We start from the raw sequence: 19,044 nt of genomic DNA, 5'->3' as shown, positions 1-19,044 counted from the left end.
TTAAGCCCTAATATCATTTAAGCAGGTGATTTATATAAATATTTACCCCCTGTACAGTAGTCATGAATGCAGATGTTTGCTAGAGATTAAAACATGTCTTATGAACTGCTGTAAATTTGGCCATTCAAATATGGGGGTCTAAAGGGATACCAGCATATTTTGGAACCAGCATAAGGTGGCCATTTGAGGAACTTTGGCACTTTCTCGTTCATCATTTCTTGCTGCTTGGCCATGTCCACACAGTTATTGCACCGATCAAACTACCAGTACAGACAATGCCAATTGAAACCAAAAATTCAAGCCCCCTCAAGGACACTAATATTGAGGTCGCTGTCACTGATGGAAAACAAGTAACAATTTCATTTCTTCGTTTTGGTAATTGCATTTCGACCAAATAATTGCACAAGTCAAAAGAAACACAAGGGATTACACTTAAACTATTGCTGAGACACAGTGAGAGAGAGACATAGAGTAAGTGAGAGAGCAGCAGTCCCACTCTTCTGGTAAGTTGCTTGCTCAGTGAGAACAGAGACAGCCGTCGCCTTGTGTGTCAGGCTTCCTTAATGGAGTCGTAATGTGTCCAGCAGCGAACAAAGAGCCGAGACTCCTCTTCGCTCTGCCTGCCTTAAAGGACCCCTTCTGTCTGTCTGTCTGTCTGACTGTCTGTCTGTCTCACCGACTGAGGTGTCCTCTGGCTTGCCTGAATTAATTTTCTACAACAGGGCCAGGCCTAGGGCAGCTGTGTCAGCACTTCTTGAGCATGTTGAGGACCGCGCATGTTAGCGCGTCTGGTCTATGGGCCCGCGTGCATACTGTGACAGTCCTGTCAGGGAAACTAGAAGGCAGAGATGCTCCTCGGCTCCTCTTACCAAAAGCCTGTGTGATCAGCTGCCTCTCTAGAATAGCTTTCAGGGCATGGGGAGGCGAGGAAATACTCACTTTCACAATGTCAAACATTGCTGGAATATCACAGAGATACAGAAATAGATTCATGAGGCAGCAGGGAAAATAACTGAGAGTATCTGGGAATTCATAGCCCACTTAAATGGTCATTTAAATGAGTCTGTTGGCACTTATTTTGGCTCCTTTTTTATAACCATTGTCTGTACAGTAAACTGCTTTTTCTGTTCCTGGAAAGAGTTTGCAGAACCAGATGGCTGCATTGCACTGCGCTTTAGTGAGCAACATATTTCTCTTTTTTTTTGTTGTTTCTTTTTGGATGCGTTGTTTTTGTCTTTGAACGCTCTTTCCCTAGTGTCCTCCCGCTGTTTTCTGCATGTTTAATGTATCAGTCATTCAGGTGGGGAGTGACTGCTATGGCATTGTCTTTTAGAAGCGGAGAACTCTCTGTTTTCCAACCGCCGCGCCAGGTGTAACTGAAATTGACACGTCTTTCAATACATGCGGGGAAATATGTTATTGGATGAGACATCTTTTATTCTCGAGAACTTTACATCTTGGCCAAGCGCTCTGATCTGGATCCCTCTGTGGATAAAGGGGAGGGGAGGTGCTGCACGTGCGCACAAGTGCAAGTGGGTGTATTAAATAAATAAAGTCCAAAGACAAATCGATTAACACTGAAGTTTTCTGGGGAAACTAGACAAAAAGAAAAAGAAAAAAAGTTATATGGACCAATGCAATGGATACGCAATATTAGATGTATCACTTTGGCTGTGCACACTACTGCTGTACGCATCAAATATACTTCAAAGTTCAAAGTTCAGACCGCAGAAGGCAGTGAGCTTTGTTTAATAAAGATCTGCAGGAACAAAGCATGCGAGCAAGAAACATTAGTCATGAACAAAATAAAGGGAATTGTGGATTCAGGCCATATCGGCGCAAAAGGCATCAAGGGAAAACATTATGGAATAATGAGCAATGTCAGACGAAGAAGAAGATGTTTCTCCAGCTCTGTATGTTTTTTTTTACTTTTGTCAAATTCAACAACCCTTTTCTGAGTGAATGTGAATCAAAGCAGAATAACTTTTTCTTGTATCATGAAACTGCACGCCCTGATATGCAGCAGCCCGGCGGACACCGGTGTCGTTCATTGGAAATGGATGGCGTTCAGCGCCCCAGGCTCTGGATCCGGCCCTTCTAACACCTGGACCAGGGCCTGAGCTGTCTGTGGGACATGCAGGTTAACCAGGCAGGAAATGAGAGGACTCCGGTCCTGGAAGAGTGACACCAGCAAGCTTGGATCCGCACAGAAGGTGGATTCGTCCCAGGATGTTTGAACTCAATGTCATCCAGTAGACGCACACTGGCTCCTATCACAAGCACGTCTCTGCTGGAATGTGTCGCAGCTCTCCCGGATGTTGTTTTCTGGCCCTGACCGTCTTGTTCAGATGTGTCCTTTCTGGCCTGGTGAGTGTGATTTTATCTTGGACCGGCTTAATACATTTGAACGCGGGCTGGGGGTGTTTGAACTTCAGTGCAGCTTGGCTCTGTCTGTCCAAGGCCTTAGCTCACCGTCACAAACACGCACACACACACACACACACACACACACACACACACACACACACACACACACACACACACACACACACACACACACATTTTCACTCTCTCTTTCCTGGTTTTTCTCTCACTCCCCTGTGGCCTTTCATCCTTTTGTCGGAGTATGCATAACCGTTGAGGGAGTGCCAAACTGGGCTGAGCCTGAGATGCTGATACAGTAGAAACCTACGCTATCCCTTTAATGAGTACACACACACGCACACGCACACACACACACACACACACACACACACACACACACACACACACACACACACACACACACTTTTTCCACTGCTTGGCTATTAGGCGCCAAGAACAGGAGGAAAACTATTTGAAAGTGAATTTTAGATTTCCGGTCGTGGAGCTTTGCCTAGGAGTGGCAGCCCGAGCAGAGGTGCAAGCACTGCACTGCAAGCACTGCACACACACACACACACACACACACACACACACACACACACACACACACACACACACACACACACACACACACACACACACACACACACACCTCACTGTTTCGGCTCCAGTATGCTCGCACACAGCATGGATGATCAAAAGAGGCCAACGGCTGCCGACCATTATGCCAATGACACTTTGAGTAAGAGTCCAGAGTGCGCAGCGACATGACAGCCATTAGGGATTGAAAGTGGGACTTTAAAGGAGGGCTGAAGGACAACTGTCAGCGCCGAATCAAAGGCAGAAAGTGAAATCTTCATAATGCATTGCACTGAGAAAATTCCCCGCTCTGGCTGTCTCTCTCAACCTGTGCGCTCAAAAGTATCCCATATACACAGCTATGCCGTTCAACCCCTCCCTCCCAAAAAAAAAAACATGAAACAGCCAGGAACAAAGGGTTGATGAGGGGAGTTCAGAGACTGGCACTCTGTAAATGAAAGCGAACAGCGGTGTGGGGCCATTGTATGTGAGGGTGGTAGACAGATAGATCATTAAGGACTGGACTGGGTTACAGTCAGAGCAGAGGACTAGTAGCTAGCAGCTCCGGCTCTGCACCTCTGCTTCCCCCCAGCTTAGATCCAGCTGACAAATGTGACTGAACCAGCATGGCAGCACAATTAGAGCTAATGGATCCCACTCTGTGTCAGTCACAAAGAGGACTCAAAACTTTTCTCAAAAGCCACCAGCGGACGCTTTGTCGCTGTGCGTCCCCAAGAATATATATAGCTTTATGTGTTTACAAGTGCTACAATACTTGAAAATTCAACTGGGGCCAGACAAACTCCCCGTCTCCCAACTTTGATTTGTCCACTCATGGTTTAAAACAAAACAGAAGGCAGCTTTGTGTATGTGTGTGTGTGTGTGTGTGTGTGTGTGTGTGTGTGTGTGTGTGTGTGTGTGTGTGTGTGTGTGTGTGTGTGTGTGTGTGTGTGTGTGTGTATTCAGTGCCTCTCATTGGTGAAATTAAGGCCTGCTGCTGGCACTGACCAAACACTCTGCTGCTCTCTCAGCTTGGCAGAAAACTGCCTCTAATGTGTCTCTCTGTCGCATAATCAAGGATTTCACACTCTAAATCTTTGATCTGAGAGAACCCTCTCTGTTGGGAGAACCCTCCAACCGCTACCACACACACACACTGTACACACACACACACACACACACACACACTGTACACACACACACACACACCCGCTGTACACACACCCCATCTCGGATCTCTGATCTCCCTCCAATTAATGATGTCAAATGAGTGTGTTTACAGGCTCATTAGATTATTGCTGCAGAAGTAGAGCACCGCCCTGCATTGCCACACACACACACACACACACACACACACACACACACACACACACACACACACACGCGTGTGTGTATGCAGACCCGGACCAAGACTCTCTCTGTCTTGACACGGCCCTTGGAGGAAAGCCTGATGGCAAAGCACCAAAGCACTACTGCCACCACAGTCCTAGCTGTGGCTCTCCGTGGTAACGGAGTCGACACACACTCTCACACACACACTAACACATAGATGTCCAACCCAGCTGGACCAGTTTGGATGCAGTTCAGGGCCAGTTATGCCACAGCCAAACAAAATTCCCTGAAGAGCTCAGAGACACAGAGCTAGGCCAAGGCCTGGGGACACAGTGACAGGTGTGACCGGTGGTACCCGGACGGATGGATGGATGGATGATAGAGGAGGTAGTAATGTGAGGAAAAAGCAGCAGAGCAGAGCTCATCAATTCAATCCCACAAATTTTTCATGTTTCATTCATCAACCAATGTTTTCCCTGTACAGCCATGCAAATCAGCATGCGGCCTTTGCGCCGGCCGGGTTCAGTACATCTTCACGGCCCCAACTGGGTAGGAGGTCACCCCCCCCCCCCACAACTGAGAGCGCCGCGGGGCCCAGTGCTCTCACCTTAGCGCTCCCTCGCTTTTCCACCGGCTGTAATTATGACACTAATGAGAAGAGCGCGAATCACAGGGCTGAGCGCGGACAGGAAGGCGGCTTTGACGCGCTGCCTCAATTACAGAACAGTCTGTCTTTGTAGCGGCCGAAGACGAAAGGGATTGAGAGGAGTTAAGAGGACGAGGGGAGGGAGGGGAGGAAGAGGGGGGCAGATACAGCCTCTGTTATTCATATTTAATATCTGCATCTGTGTTTCGCAGCACCTAACAGCCCACCAGTGACGTAATCGCCTCCGTAATTGGGTTGTAATGATTGTTAATGCATGAATCGTGTGGAGCAACATTTCCCATTTAAAAAAAAAAAAAAATGCACCGAACGCACAAACTAGATGAAAACAACAATAATCCAAATTCTGTTGCTGTCTTTGAGCATCATTTATGGATGCTGCGGACATAAACCACTGAGCTCTATGAGGCTGGTAGTTTTCTCTTCTAGAGGAGTTCAGTTAGAGAGAGCATTTCCTGACAGTGTGTGTGTGTGTGTGTGTGTGTGTGTGTGTGTGTGTGTGTGTGTGTGTGTGTGTGTGTGTGTGTGTGTGTGTGTGTGTGTTTGACACTGTGACCTCAGCTGGAGTGACATAACCTGTGGTGAGACAGAGAGTAAATGCTAACTCAGCAAATGTTGCTGTAAACAGTCATTCAAAACATCACAGCGCTCGCACGCCCCGAGGAAAACACACATTCACAGACCAGGAAGTGACACTGACAGTGACAAATACCTCTCTCAGGTATCATGCTCTGCCCGTCTGCACACACACACACACACACACACACACACACACAAAGTCAGGGTTGGCACATTACATTATTGTGGTTTAGCAGCACTACTTTTTTAACTCCCACTGGGAATTCGATAAGCTAAAAAAATCACACACACACACAAACACACGATTTAACTCTTCTTCTACCTTCCAGTCCTCACCCCAAAAATCTCCCCCATCCTGCTAAGAAAAAAAATATGACTGGTGGTAAGAGTCTTCTCAGGCTTGCTCATATTAGAGCCATTACATATTTTATTTTTTTTGGGGGGCCTGTATATTTTAGCCCGGGCATCTTTTTTTTTTCCTATCCTCTGGTCCTCTCTTATCTCGTTACACACTCTTCAGGCTTTGTGGTTAAATTATGTATTAAGGTCAATGTCAAAACACGGAAGATGTGTAATCTGCAGGGAGTTTCCTTTTATTCATTATTACAGTGAAGGCTGAGCACAACTGTCAGCCAGCCGCGGCTGTGCTCAGCATGGAGGCTCATGTGCTCAGCGGGGCCCCACCGAGGCCCCTCTCTCCCTCACTCTCCTCTCCCCTTCTCCACCTATCCCTTGGCTCTCTCTCACCCCCGCCCAACACGCACACCCCCTCTTCATCCTTCTCCCCCTCCTCCTTCTCCTCCTCCCGGACGGACCCCTGATAGATTTACCCAGCTAACCCGACTCACTTTGGGATCTCCCTCTTCTACAGCGCCAATCTGAGAGCTGTCAAGTGCACCTATATACCGGTGTCATAAATCTGAAGGAGAAAAATCACGCACAGTGGAGACCAAGGGGAAAGAGAGGGGAGGCAGAGGAGGGAAGCAGATAGGCAAAGGGGGGGGGGTTGTCATGCCATCCGCTTGTAGTTTAGGGAATTTGTCTAATCTGGAATCATGTCAGGATACAGCGCGGCTACGCAACACACTCCCCCGCCCGCGAGTGTCCGCGCTTGTACGTGGGTGAACGAGAGGAAGAAAAAACAAGCAGATGGAATGAAATAGAGAGAAGCACAGAGAAAGAGAGAGAAAGAGAGAGAGAGGTTGCCAATGTCTTATGTTCTTTGTTTTGATTCAAGGTAAACTGATGTTAAGTGTTGACAGGACAAGCCATATCATCTCCACAGGGATTTGGATTGGGGGGGGGTTCGCTTTCTACCAACAGCTCAAGGCTTGACCCCTTCGTTTTCTCAATTGCTGTCAAATCCCCTTCTCTGTTCACTGACAGCTGTAGCAATGCCAGCTTTGAGGTGCGCCGGACGCCTTTAACCTCACTGGGCCTCGCACATCTCTCCCCTTTAACGGCCCTCGGTGGAAAAAGACACGGTGTGATGAATCTGGTCCAGCTTTGTCCCAGCCAGTGTAATTATCTTCCGATTAGATTAATTCAGTTAGGCCTCTGTCGCATTTACAACACTAACAGCGTTCCTCGGAGGCGACCACTCTGTCATGTTAACCATTACACAATTATGCCTGTAAGTGATAATAACTGCTGTTATTATCAACCGTGCGACATGCGAAGGCCCATAAATAAACATACGCAACAAAGGCAGACACGTTGGAATGAAATAAACAAGCACGTATACGGTATGTGCATGATGGAGAAGAGAGGAGAGGAGAGGAGAGGGGAAGGGAGGAGAGGAGAGGAGAGGAAAGGAAAGGAGAGGAGGGGAAATGAGTGGAGAGAAGGAGAGGAGAGGATGAGAGAAGGAGATAGGAGAGGAGGAGATTAGAGGAGAGGATAGGAGATTCATTTGGAATTTCAGTAAAAGAAGCTTCAAAGAAGAGCCCAGGAAACAGAATAACAGAGAGGGTGTGAGACAAACAAAGCGGGCGACCAAGGTTACTGCGTTCTCCTCCCTCTGAAGGAGTGAGTGATGGAGGGAGGTTAAGACACTCAACGGCACCCAGACGGGGAAGCAAGGAGGCCAGGGTTGGCTTTGCATTTGAAAACACACACACACACACACACCCTCTCCTCGCTCTCAACCTCCCCGGTGGTTGCATCTTCTCCCTCTCAACCTCACGTGTTGTGCTAAGCAAAATGCCTCCTGACTGGTGGGCCTAATTACTGGCTCCTCGCTGACCCGCGCCGGGGCCGGGGCCTCGTCAAAACACTGATTCAACATGATCCCCGCACCGGCCAGCACCTCACACTAATGAATACTAATGAATAATTATCAGCCGCTCGCCGGCGCGCTGGCCCACTGCAGGGACGCGTGTTCACACACCCACTTGTGGAGAGGCGTGGAGGCCCTTACCCGGAAAAGCAGGCAAGGCTTGTACTGTGCAAAAAACAAAAAAAAAGGCTGTGCAGGAATATGCTACTCTCCCTGAAGTGATGCAGAGAGGAAACATAGAAGCCCTGAAGGTTAAACAAAAGTAACACTGAGCAGGACCGGAGTGCACTGACCCCTGTGAGGCCCGTTTTGATTGGTCATGACCTGTGTGAGGCTCAATGTATATCGGGGGCGTGCTGTGGCAGTTGATATGGGTGAACCTTAACACCAGAGGAGTAGCTCGTTCTGGTGATGTGATGAAGCACGTCAGCTCGAGTGTGGTGTCGACGATGGGAGCCACGTAAACCTCTTCCTCTGCTTCCTCGGCTGTACTGTAAGAAAATATATGCTTCAGTATGACTGGGACGATTATTGGATGTCAACCAGGGACAAAGAGGTGAATAAGAAGGTCGGCGACCTATGACTTCAAGTCAACCATCGTCATAAAACATTTCTCAAACAGTGTAGGTATTCAACAGACGATATATATATATCCTGTAGATTTACTGACGGGGCATCGCTCCAGTGTGACTGAGAAACGATGGAGAGTAACAAATTGCATTTACTCAAGCACTGTTATTACATTACATTATTTTGGAGTGCTTTACTAGAGCATTTTCATGCTGCTTTATGCTTATATTCGGCTATGTTTTAGAAGGAAGTATAGTAAGAATTTACTTCAACACACTAATTTGAGGTAGTTAAAAGTTACGCAGTTTCAGATAAGACCTTATAAAATATGATGCATTGTTATAGATTGAAATATCCAGCAGTATATAAAATTGTTCAAATTTAATTGCCGCAACATTAAAAAATGCATTCTTACACATGAATGCCTCAATAATCATTCTACAATAATATCTGAAAAGGACCATCCTGCATCATGAGCACCTCTAATTTAGATACTTTAGGTATATTTTACTGATAACACGTCTGTACTCTTACTTAACAGAATATTTTCAAACGGTGGTGTACTTAAATAAAGACTTTATTTTAGTTAGTTGTATATCAGCGCACAAAGCTAAAGTAATGTGAACAGTTAAAGACAACACTTTTTGAACATTGCCATAGTTGCAGCAGATCACTGTGCTAAGTACATGTTCCAGTTACTAAAGTGTTTTGACAAGTAATTAAGATAATCCTTTATTGATTTATGCATAAAAGTACTTCACTAATTGATTTAATGGTGTTATTAATTAACATTCTGTCTTCATATGCTTTTATAGAACTACTCAGAACAGCATTTACAATTAATTCACATCATGAGGAAAGATTCATTTGAGCCAAAAATGTAGAGCAAACTCCATCCTGCACATAAAAAGCAGACAGTAAAGTGATCGTATGTCCATTACAACCATACTCACTGTCATAGCAGCCATATTTGTGTCCAGCTGATTTTTTCTGGGGATTAAACGACACCACACTACCTAATACATAGTGTGAGTGTGTGCTCTCATGGGTGCCTGTATGTGCAGGAGTGTGCACACGCTGGTTTCTCCCCCCCCCCCCCGTGAGGAAATGTAAAACTTCTTGGTGTTATTTTTCTCCCCACCGTTTGTTCTTTTGATCTGTGTGTACATTATCTCCAGCTCTTTGAATTTCAATTTCACTGTCATGTTAGCTCTTTTCATCACAGCCGACGGTTTGCGGCTCTAATAATATTCAACTTTTAGGTCACAGTGGAATGCTAATTAGATTGCTATTTTAATTAATATGTCCCTGCAGGTTTCCATATCAAATCAGTTTTAACACCGCTCCATGCACTTTGAGCCAATAAATTACGATGAAACCCCCGAAATAAAACCTGCTTCAAAAAAAAAGAAGGAGGATTTTAAGGTGTACAGGAACGGAGCTCGCATGAACTGTGTTTACATAAATTGCTCATTGTTGCTTAATAAAACTGCATAATTTCAACCACATTTGGGCACGTTTGAAACTGTTTCAATAAGCCATAATGGATGTTTCTATTTTCTGCTAATAAATCTCTCTCTGCTCCCGAGATAAAAGCCTCAGCTTAGCTGGTTATCTTCAAGGGCAGCACAGTGTTAAATGTGCTTTAAACACAAGGAGATAAGTGTAGGTGTTGTAATATGGCACACTCTGTGTATGGGTGTGTGTGTGTGTGTGTGTGTGTGTGTGTGTGTGTGTGTGTGTGTGTGTGTGTGTGTGTGTGTGTGTGTGTGTGTGCGTGCTGCTAGTGGCATTTAAGGACTTAAAAGTGCTTCACTTTCCATCAGAGTGTCATTTGTCTGTCAGCATTTCTGTGTGAGTGTGTGCGTGTGTGTGCACGTGCATGTACGTGAGTGTGTGTGTCACCCTGGATCCTGGAATGGTTGTTTTGTCCTGCAGCTAAGGGTGTCCCATTCATCATGTTGAGAGGGAACCGAGAGGCCCGGGATATGAGCACCGCTGTATTCCTCTCATAATCAAAGGTCATATCGGGGCTCAGTGTTCAAATTGCTTTACTTCACTGCAAAGCAGACGCACGCACACACACACACACACACACACACACATACAAATTAGTTGTCATGCCAAAATTACGCCTGTTCTGAAACGGGTCTCATTCTAAACCCGCCTTTGTCTGTAAACAGGTTGTGTGTTTCCCACAACAACTCAGTGACCTCTGAATATATTCTTTATCTTTAATTCTCCATCTTCAACCTTTATTTTTTTTCTGAAAAATTATGATTAAAGTTTTTGTCCAGTGTTCACTTCAATTATGCACAGCCTCCTTAAGAACAGCAGAGCCAGGCTTTTTGCACACTAACAAAAAATTGATATTCATGGATGGGGAGTGGAGAGGGGGGTGGTGGAAACTATTTGGATGTTTATTATACTTTAAAATGAAGTGATCCGTATTTCGCTGCCTGCGAGGTAATTAATGTGGGGGAAATCTTGAATTAAAGATGTAAATCCTGACACTTTGGCAGGGTGGTGGGGGGGGCCGGTAAGGGACAGTGGTCTCCGAGGTCTGGATTATTCTTAGCGTATACCAATTAACACCATGTATCTTCTTTTATGTTCACTTCAATTAGGGGCCTTTACAATTTTTTAAGTTCTTTTCTTCTCAGTAGTTAGAGAATGTCAGGGAGGCTGATCAAAGGCGTGAGCTGCCGTCCGCGCACCATAGGTAATGCTGCTTTGCATAAAGAAATCTGCATATCGCTAAGAAGGTTTTCATTTCAGTTTGCATGAATTACAGAGCACGAAGATGCTGCAGCAGATCGAGATTTTGAGGCTTGCACGTTCACAAACAAAACCAGACAAAGCAGTCATCACAACTTCTTTAAATCTTGGAGGGATTTCGATTGCAGCAGCACGGTGACAATATAGAGACGAAACAGGCCCGACACCAGTTGAATGAATGAATCAGATTTTTTTTGTTTTGTTCCCCCTGTTGTTCCAGCTGTTGGGGTTGTAAAAGAGAGAGTGGGGTTATGCAAGGCTTCTGTTACAAGCTCACCATTAAGAGTGTTAATAAGAGAGTATGCGCTAACATTAGCACCCAATAACTGCAGCTCCTGAAGTGATCGCACCCTGATTTATGTGGGTGATTTTGGTGCAACTGTCTCGCAAAGCTTAGCTTGTTTTCTAGATCTCCGTCTTTTAATAGGCCTGCAAATCAGAGCGGGCCCTAATAGCCTTCTCCTCCACTCCGCCGCTTTGCTCATTTGTTTTTCCGCTCCTCCTGTCCTCCTTTCCTCTTATTGCCGAGTTTTTAGCCTCGGGACCTTCTGCCTCCAGTTGAGGGTCAAATGAGAAATCGCATAACACGACCCAGCAGTTTGGGATTTTTTTTTTTCTCCCAAAAATACAGGAATTGCATTTGCAGATTTGAATACATGCATGCATTTGTCCTGTTCTACGTTGCCGGCGTTGAAACTCTCGACAGATGCAGGGGCAGAAAAAAACAAACAAACAACCTGTTCCCGGTCGTGATAATCACTGCTCACTTAATTCCATTACATCGTCAGGCCACCAATAAATCAATGAGCAAATGAACTGACTGGCTCTGAGGAACAGTCATCCAGTGTGTGTGTGTGTCTGTATTACGCTATTGATGTTCCACAAACGGTCGTCCCGGAGATATTGAATGCTCTTTAAGCGAAGTGCTGACATCATAATAAAAGGGCCGCCGCGAACTGGCCGGCTGTGCGGTCTGGGAGCTCCGGGCTAAAGAGACGGACGGCCTCTGAAGAAGAGGAAGAAGAAGAAAGGCCATCTTCAAAGTCAATACTGCAAAACCAAGTGCTCTATGTGGTCGCATTTACTGCACATAATGGAAGTACAAATAGCATCTCGCACAAAGCACACAAAGCAGAATGCACTAATATGAGAGAGAGGCATGGAAATGGAGATGTAGTCGGAATAATTACACGATAACTGGGATGATAAATAATGTGCTCAGTGGTTTCTTTTGACACTAATAGCACCCTTGACTTGTTTTGAAATCTGTCAGTTTAATTGAAGTCTTTCCTGATCCACAATAAAAAAAAAATCTAGATTTGTGGAATATATATTAAAATTGACATTGCATAGAGTTTATTTTTAAATCTACTCACATGCACTTTCACCTCAGCGAGCGTGCATCTGTACGTGACTTTTGTGATGACAGTATATTTAAATCCATTGTTCAGGACTGAAGAAGAAAAAATATGAAGGGGTTGGCAAATTCAAACATCAAAACATTAAGTCGGGCGCTATGTCTGTGTAGCTGTGTGTTTTCATAACCCGAGTGTCTCCAAGCATTACCACCAAAACTCTCTGGCTCAGCCCTTGCTTTTCCCAGGGCCAATAGCAGCAGTGTGAGGAGGCTGCAGGAGGGTGCAGAGACGCAGCACCCACAGCACAGACAGCCATCTAGTGTCGGAAGGGAGCAGATGCACTGATGATCATCCACTGTGTGCGTTTGTTTCTCCAGTCGGGCATCATCAGTGTCATCATTGCTCTGTGTGTATACAGTTGCCCTGAACGGGAGCCATCCTTCATATTTTCATGAGCAGTATTCCTCCAATCATCAACTTCTAACTCAGGCCTCCGATCTGTGGATACATCACATTAACAGTTTGGTTTAATTTACAGAGGTTCAGTGATATGGAATGCTATTTTAGAATGCTGTTAAAGGTCTTTTTTACCTCCACAATGAGCTCTTCATGGGTTATCTGTGTAAAGATCTGTGTTATTTTTCATTTTATTTTATGACTTTGTGTAATTATGGATGTCTATTTGTGTGTGCCATCTGATCTTGTGTCTTTCTCTCTTTTCCATCCTTTTGATATTTAAGGTATACTCTGGAGAGCGCCCTGTTCAAGCCCGTCTGCACCTCTCCATTGTATTTTCTGTTGCATATGCATATATTCATTCTCTATATTTTTCTGCTTATGTGTAAACAAATAAACGACTCCAGCGCAGTGGCCTATACACTGCCTACATTGGGTTTTAAAGTGCCACAAATGAGTGGTTTGCAGTTGGAGCAGATGAACAGGAAACAAATATAACAATGTACTAACAAAGCCTGGATTAAGCGCCGTGTTATTTGTTGTGTGTCATCATTAAACCCACAAATTGGAAGAAAAAAACTCTTGTGTGCTTTGGAAACGAAGCGACACAAGGTGCGCTAATGGCCAGAACTTGTCTGTTCAGCCCACACGGAACCCAGCGCACCCTCGTTTAGCCTAATAGCTAGCCTGCTACGAGAGCTTCACCTCTCCCAGGGATACTAGTGACAATAACAAGGCATCGCCTCCTGGACACTGTGTCCACCTCTTTTACTGGGGACCTGTCTTTGTCTTTATGTCTTATGGGCCCCTGTTTGCATAACAAAACGGCCCAAAACAACTAAAAAAGTGTTTCTGTTAATGTATTCAATCCAAATAAACAAACATTATAAACAAATGTGTGCATATTGGGAGCATGAATATGTATTTGCCGAGCGCTCAAACATAGACACAAAGGGAGGCCCAACCTGTTGTCGGCTCAGCCCCTTTTCTTTTTTTCCCCCGCTGTGAAAACCCTGCTCCCTTAATAATCGCACATGATTATGACAATAGATGTTAGGCAAAACACGTAAGCACAAGGAGACGGGAGCACGAGCAGACAAACAGGCATTAATACTGTACAATGTACATATCATCAGAGATTCGTGACATCCCTTCACCTCAAGATCCAACTCTGCCCTGTTTCAGATCTAAAAGAAAATATCTGTTTTTACAGCTCATCCTCTTGCGCTCCCCACCGCTGCAAAGGTCTCGGCCCCCTCAGGTCGGGCGATGCTCCCACAGACTTATCATCTAATTGCTTTTCATTGATCCTGTCCGATCAGGTGCCTCATGTTCATCCTTTCTCCGGCGCTGTCTCTGCCAGTCCCAATCTGAGAAGCACGCGTCCTTTTTCCGTTGCTCAAAAAAAGCCCAGGCACGAAAAAAATGTGTTCCACTGAGCAAAAAGGTTCAGTGAACAAAAACATGGACAAGGGGGACATTTGCTTGTGTGTTTAAGTGGACTTGCATGAAAAAAAAAGATATATCTCCTGGCCTGTTGTCAGGTCCCATGCAGACCAAGATGAGGACATTTGTGTAAATATATTTAGGGTTGCAACAGCGAGAGGACAATCTTCTGCATCTCAGACAAAAGGGAATACAACAATGAGTCTGTTTATTTTGGAGGACAGACGGCGAGGCTCATCCTGTGAGGTTTAGCCAGATCAAGGATTTTGGGATAGAAACCCTCCAGAAGATTACATGACGTCAGCATCAGAAGCGAAGGCCAGCATGCGTTGGAGGGGCGCCGAGCCGGACGTCTGAGGGATATTACAGTTTGTACGACGATCAACGGACAGCACATAACCCTGACTACATCTTCTTCTCTGGCTTTGTTCTTTTCGCCCTGAACCTGGACTACAGCCACGAGCCTACACACACACACACACACACACACACACACACACACACACACACACACACTGACACACACGGGCTAAAACCCACCCGTCTCCGAGGAGCTGCATCACAGCATCGGTTTAATATGCAGGCCGGTTCTTGGTGGTATCAGATCAATGGAGAGTCTCAAATCAGACACAGCCGCAGAGACAGACGGAAGAGACCATCTTTTGGTGCACATTAAGAGAACGCTTTCCTCCCACTTTAAGATCACAGTTATCCCCCATTATTTCTGATGAAGCCATGGAGGAAGAATCAACTGTCTTTTGATGCTCATTAAGAATATTAACAGGGAGAGTTTTTCTTTTTTTCTGCTCCAAATTGGGTTACTTTTTAAGTAATGGGCTAATTACAGAAACTTAATGCATTATTTTACAAACCTTTATCTGGAAAGATGTCCAATTTGCTGTTAATACTTAACATTGTTCCACAGTAACTTCAGCAATTTGACAACAAAATTGCTCCAATTTAGTTCGTATGATCTTCTTCAGCTACACATTGTTTTTTTGCCGTGGATGTACAGAAACAGAACATGAATGTAGGAATCAAAGCTTTTATGACTTTTCAGTTGTTTCAATGGGGTTTACCATATAAAACAGAATCACAGAGCCGTTACCCCCACGGTGTGGCCCACATTCTAGTTTACCTCGTCGGAGAAGCCCTGTGATCTATTTATCTCACTCCATGTATACTCTAACTGTTTCACATATATATGAGGAGATGATCATCAGCGCTGTTGCCAACTCCCCTTCCAGCATCCCCCCCTTGCATTTTTTTCCCCCGTACATTATTCAGTCTTTTCCTGAAGTAACAGCCGCCCTCTATGTGCAGGCACGCCGACCACTAGCGTGATGTAAAAGTGAATGATGAAATTCAAGGAGGCCAAATGAAAGAGAAACCGATGCGTGTTTGTGTGTGTGTGTGTGTGTGTGTGTGTGTGTGTGTGTGTGTGTGTGTGTGTGTGTGTGTGTGTGTGTGTGTGTGTGTGTGTGTGTGTATAAGAAAAAAATCTGGCCCTGGTGTGAGCCTGCCTGTGTGTGTGTGTGTGTGTGTGTGTGTGTGTGTGTGTGTGTGTGTGTGTGTGTGTGTGTGTGTGTGTGTGTGTGTGTGTGTGTGTGTGTGTGTGTGTGTTTGTGTGTTCAAAGGTGAGGCCTTGGGTGATGGAGAATAGGATTCCCTTACCTCCTATAAGTACAGAGGAGGATAAAAGCCAGCTGTAATGACCTTGGTATAATGAAGGCCTTGCTGATTTCCATGATTTTCTTGCTTTCATGCCACGAATCTGCAATTCCATAGGCGGAGCAAGAAGGAAAGAAAAGAGGGGGGGCATTGTCCGGCCAAACATTAGCAGGCACAGAATCGAACAGAACCTCTCGCTCCCACGTCAAAGTCATTACGTAAACGATTATTATCTTGAGGCAAATTAACAGATGAAACACATTTTTCTTAATGGGCTGGTCTGTTTGTATTTTTATTTTAATTCTTTTATTTAGGTGACCAATTTCCGTGCAATTTTCCTAAAGTTATTTAGAGAGTGATGCAATGCTTGTTTCTGTTTTATCTTGAAAGCGGAGGCAGCGTGTCGTCTAAGGGCCGCTCGGCGCTGCTAATATGGCACAGCGGAAAAAAAATGAAAGGCTTCAAAAAGAGCTCCTCCACTCAGAGCCGATGTAGCGCCGTGGCCGACCTCCAAAATGTGATTAGACTGCGGTGAACACAACAATGGCGAACAATAAACAACTGGTAATTGGTGTGATCCCTCCGCTCCGACAAAATATCGCTCTTGATTTTGCTGCGAATTATGAGCGTTAATGTTTCTGCGTGACGTGCCCCTCTGAGGATATCAAAAAGCTCCCCCCACCCATCCCTCCCACCGCTCCGTCTTGATGGGCCTGTCTCATTAAAAGGAGAAATGGAGGCCAGTGTTGGAAAGTGATGCAGAATAACTGGCATGAACTCACCTCCAATTCATAATGTCTCTGTGCCTGATATAAGAGGATTACACTCAAATGAATATTGTTTGTGTGTGTGTGTGTGTGTGTGTGTGTGTGTGTGTGTGTGTGTGTGTGTGTGTGTGTGTGTGTGTGTGTGTGTGTGTGTGTGTGTGTGTGTGTGTGTGTGTGTGTGTGAAGAAAGAGGGTGAGAGATTTGGGAAGGTGTAGCCCCCAAAGCATCCCAGGTGAAGTGTGCCCTCTGCAGGCCCATGTCATACACTCTCTCGTACATCTCCTGTGTGTGTATCAGTGCTAGTGTGATGTAAATGTGCAGATTTAGCACAGATTTCCTGAGAAACAACGTACATACAGGACATGCGAGTCTGTCGACATAAAGGCAGCTGCTCACAACCAGGTTCTATTTGCTCCAGCTCTCCAACTCCATACATGCCACCGCTTTCATTAATACGTGATGAGAGAGAACGTCTCCAAAGGCCCCAACAGGCAGAGGCATTGTCTCTCTTTTAAAGTCATCTCAGATGGAGGGAGCAAACTTCAGAGCATCAGTGAAGTGCCTTAATGAAAGAAGTCTCCTCCTCTCCTCTGCGGCTCCGTTCCTTTTTCGCGCGGCGTATTAGGAATCTAAATGTTGACTGAAGACAGTTTGATTCTCTTGCCTGTGATTTTTCTTAAGGAATAAAAAAAGGAAAAAAAACAGTAGTGCATGTTTACAGTGTAGCCATGAAAGAGCCACGAGAAGGCTCATCGCTACCCGGTGCCATTTTTTGGGGGGGGGAGGCGGAGAGCGAGGTTCTCACCGCGGTTCATTTTGAAAAGACATATCAAACAGAGAATGTTTAAGAGAGAGATCAAAGCCACTTCTGGTTAAAATAATATCACAGCTACGTTCTTGTAAAATTGTTACTTTATGCTAGAAGTTATTTCAAAAATGTCGGGCTATTATTGGAAATCAGACAGACGGAGAAATATCTACAAATCTATCCGGCTTCTTTAGTTGGGAGGAGTGGTGTGCACTGACTTTGAGATGGCAAGGGGCAAAACTAAATCTATGTGAAATTATGGATCAGAGTGCAACATGACAAAAGGTTTACTGTCTTCAGCTTGTAATAATAGATCCTAAATATACTCTTGTAAGGGATAATGAAGTATGATATAAATATTAGTTTTACAAAGTGGAATGTTTTTACCGATTTAAGTTAGAACATATTTAAAATATTATTTTGGGAGATTTTTAAAACTTCTGTATTATGAATTTTACAGGTTGTGAAGAAAGTCATATAAAGTAGGCTAGTACGTAGTTTCTCTGTCTAATAAACTTCTATTTCCATTTCTCAGGGAGAAACAGGAATGTTAATAAGCAATAGGTTATGTTTAAGAGTCAGGTTATACAAAATAGAAATGACAATTTTTGTTGCTAAAATTCACTGGGAACGTCTTCTAGGGGTCCACACGTCAACATCATCTACAGGTAAAATTGTATCAGCATAGTAATGCAAAAAGAAATATGCTTCTTAAAAAACTCAAAAGTGGGTAAATAAGATCATTCAACACGAGCTACAGATTTATTTCCCTGCACAGTCTGGAGAAGTAAAAACAGACGACTGGGGAAGATGAAAACAAATGCGGCCCTGAATGCTCACAAGTGACTTTCAGCTGTTGAAAAGAGGTAAGTCACTGTCTACGCCAATATCACTTTTACATACATTCACAGTTTCCTCAAATACTATACGGTTGAATGCATACGAGCTTAAAGAGAACAGTTAATGTAATTAGCTGATGTAGGTTACCCTTGAGGTCAGTGAGTTATTTGAATAGTTAACAAACAGTTAAAATGATGTGGTTTAACTACATCTGTCTACTAGACATAATCGTTTTTGTTGTAAGTCCTGTCCCTCTCTTTGTGTTCCAATTAAAGAGGAATAATCCCTCTCTGACTGTACAAACTGCTTATCCCATCTGGGTTTTAAAATGAACAAAATGTGTGTAAGAAATAATATAATAGTTTACTTAACAGTGTGTGACAGGTTGTTCTAGGAAGAAAGCATCAAACATCCATATAACTTAATATATTTCATACTGTACTGCTTATAACTATGCTTCCAATTCAAATGTTCTGTTTATCCACACTGAAAAAAAAGATTCTGTGCCTTTTTTCCAACCACCACAAACTGCAGAGTGTCACATACAACTGTA

This window comes from Anoplopoma fimbria, chromosome 16, assembly GCF_027596085.1.
Source record: "Anoplopoma fimbria isolate UVic2021 breed Golden Eagle Sablefish chromosome 16, Afim_UVic_2022, whole genome shotgun sequence".
Lineage (NCBI taxonomy): Eukaryota > Metazoa > Chordata > Actinopteri > Perciformes > Anoplopomatidae > Anoplopoma > Anoplopoma fimbria.
The sequence above is the reverse complement of the archived record's forward strand: the minus strand, read 5'-3'. Positions refer to the sequence as shown.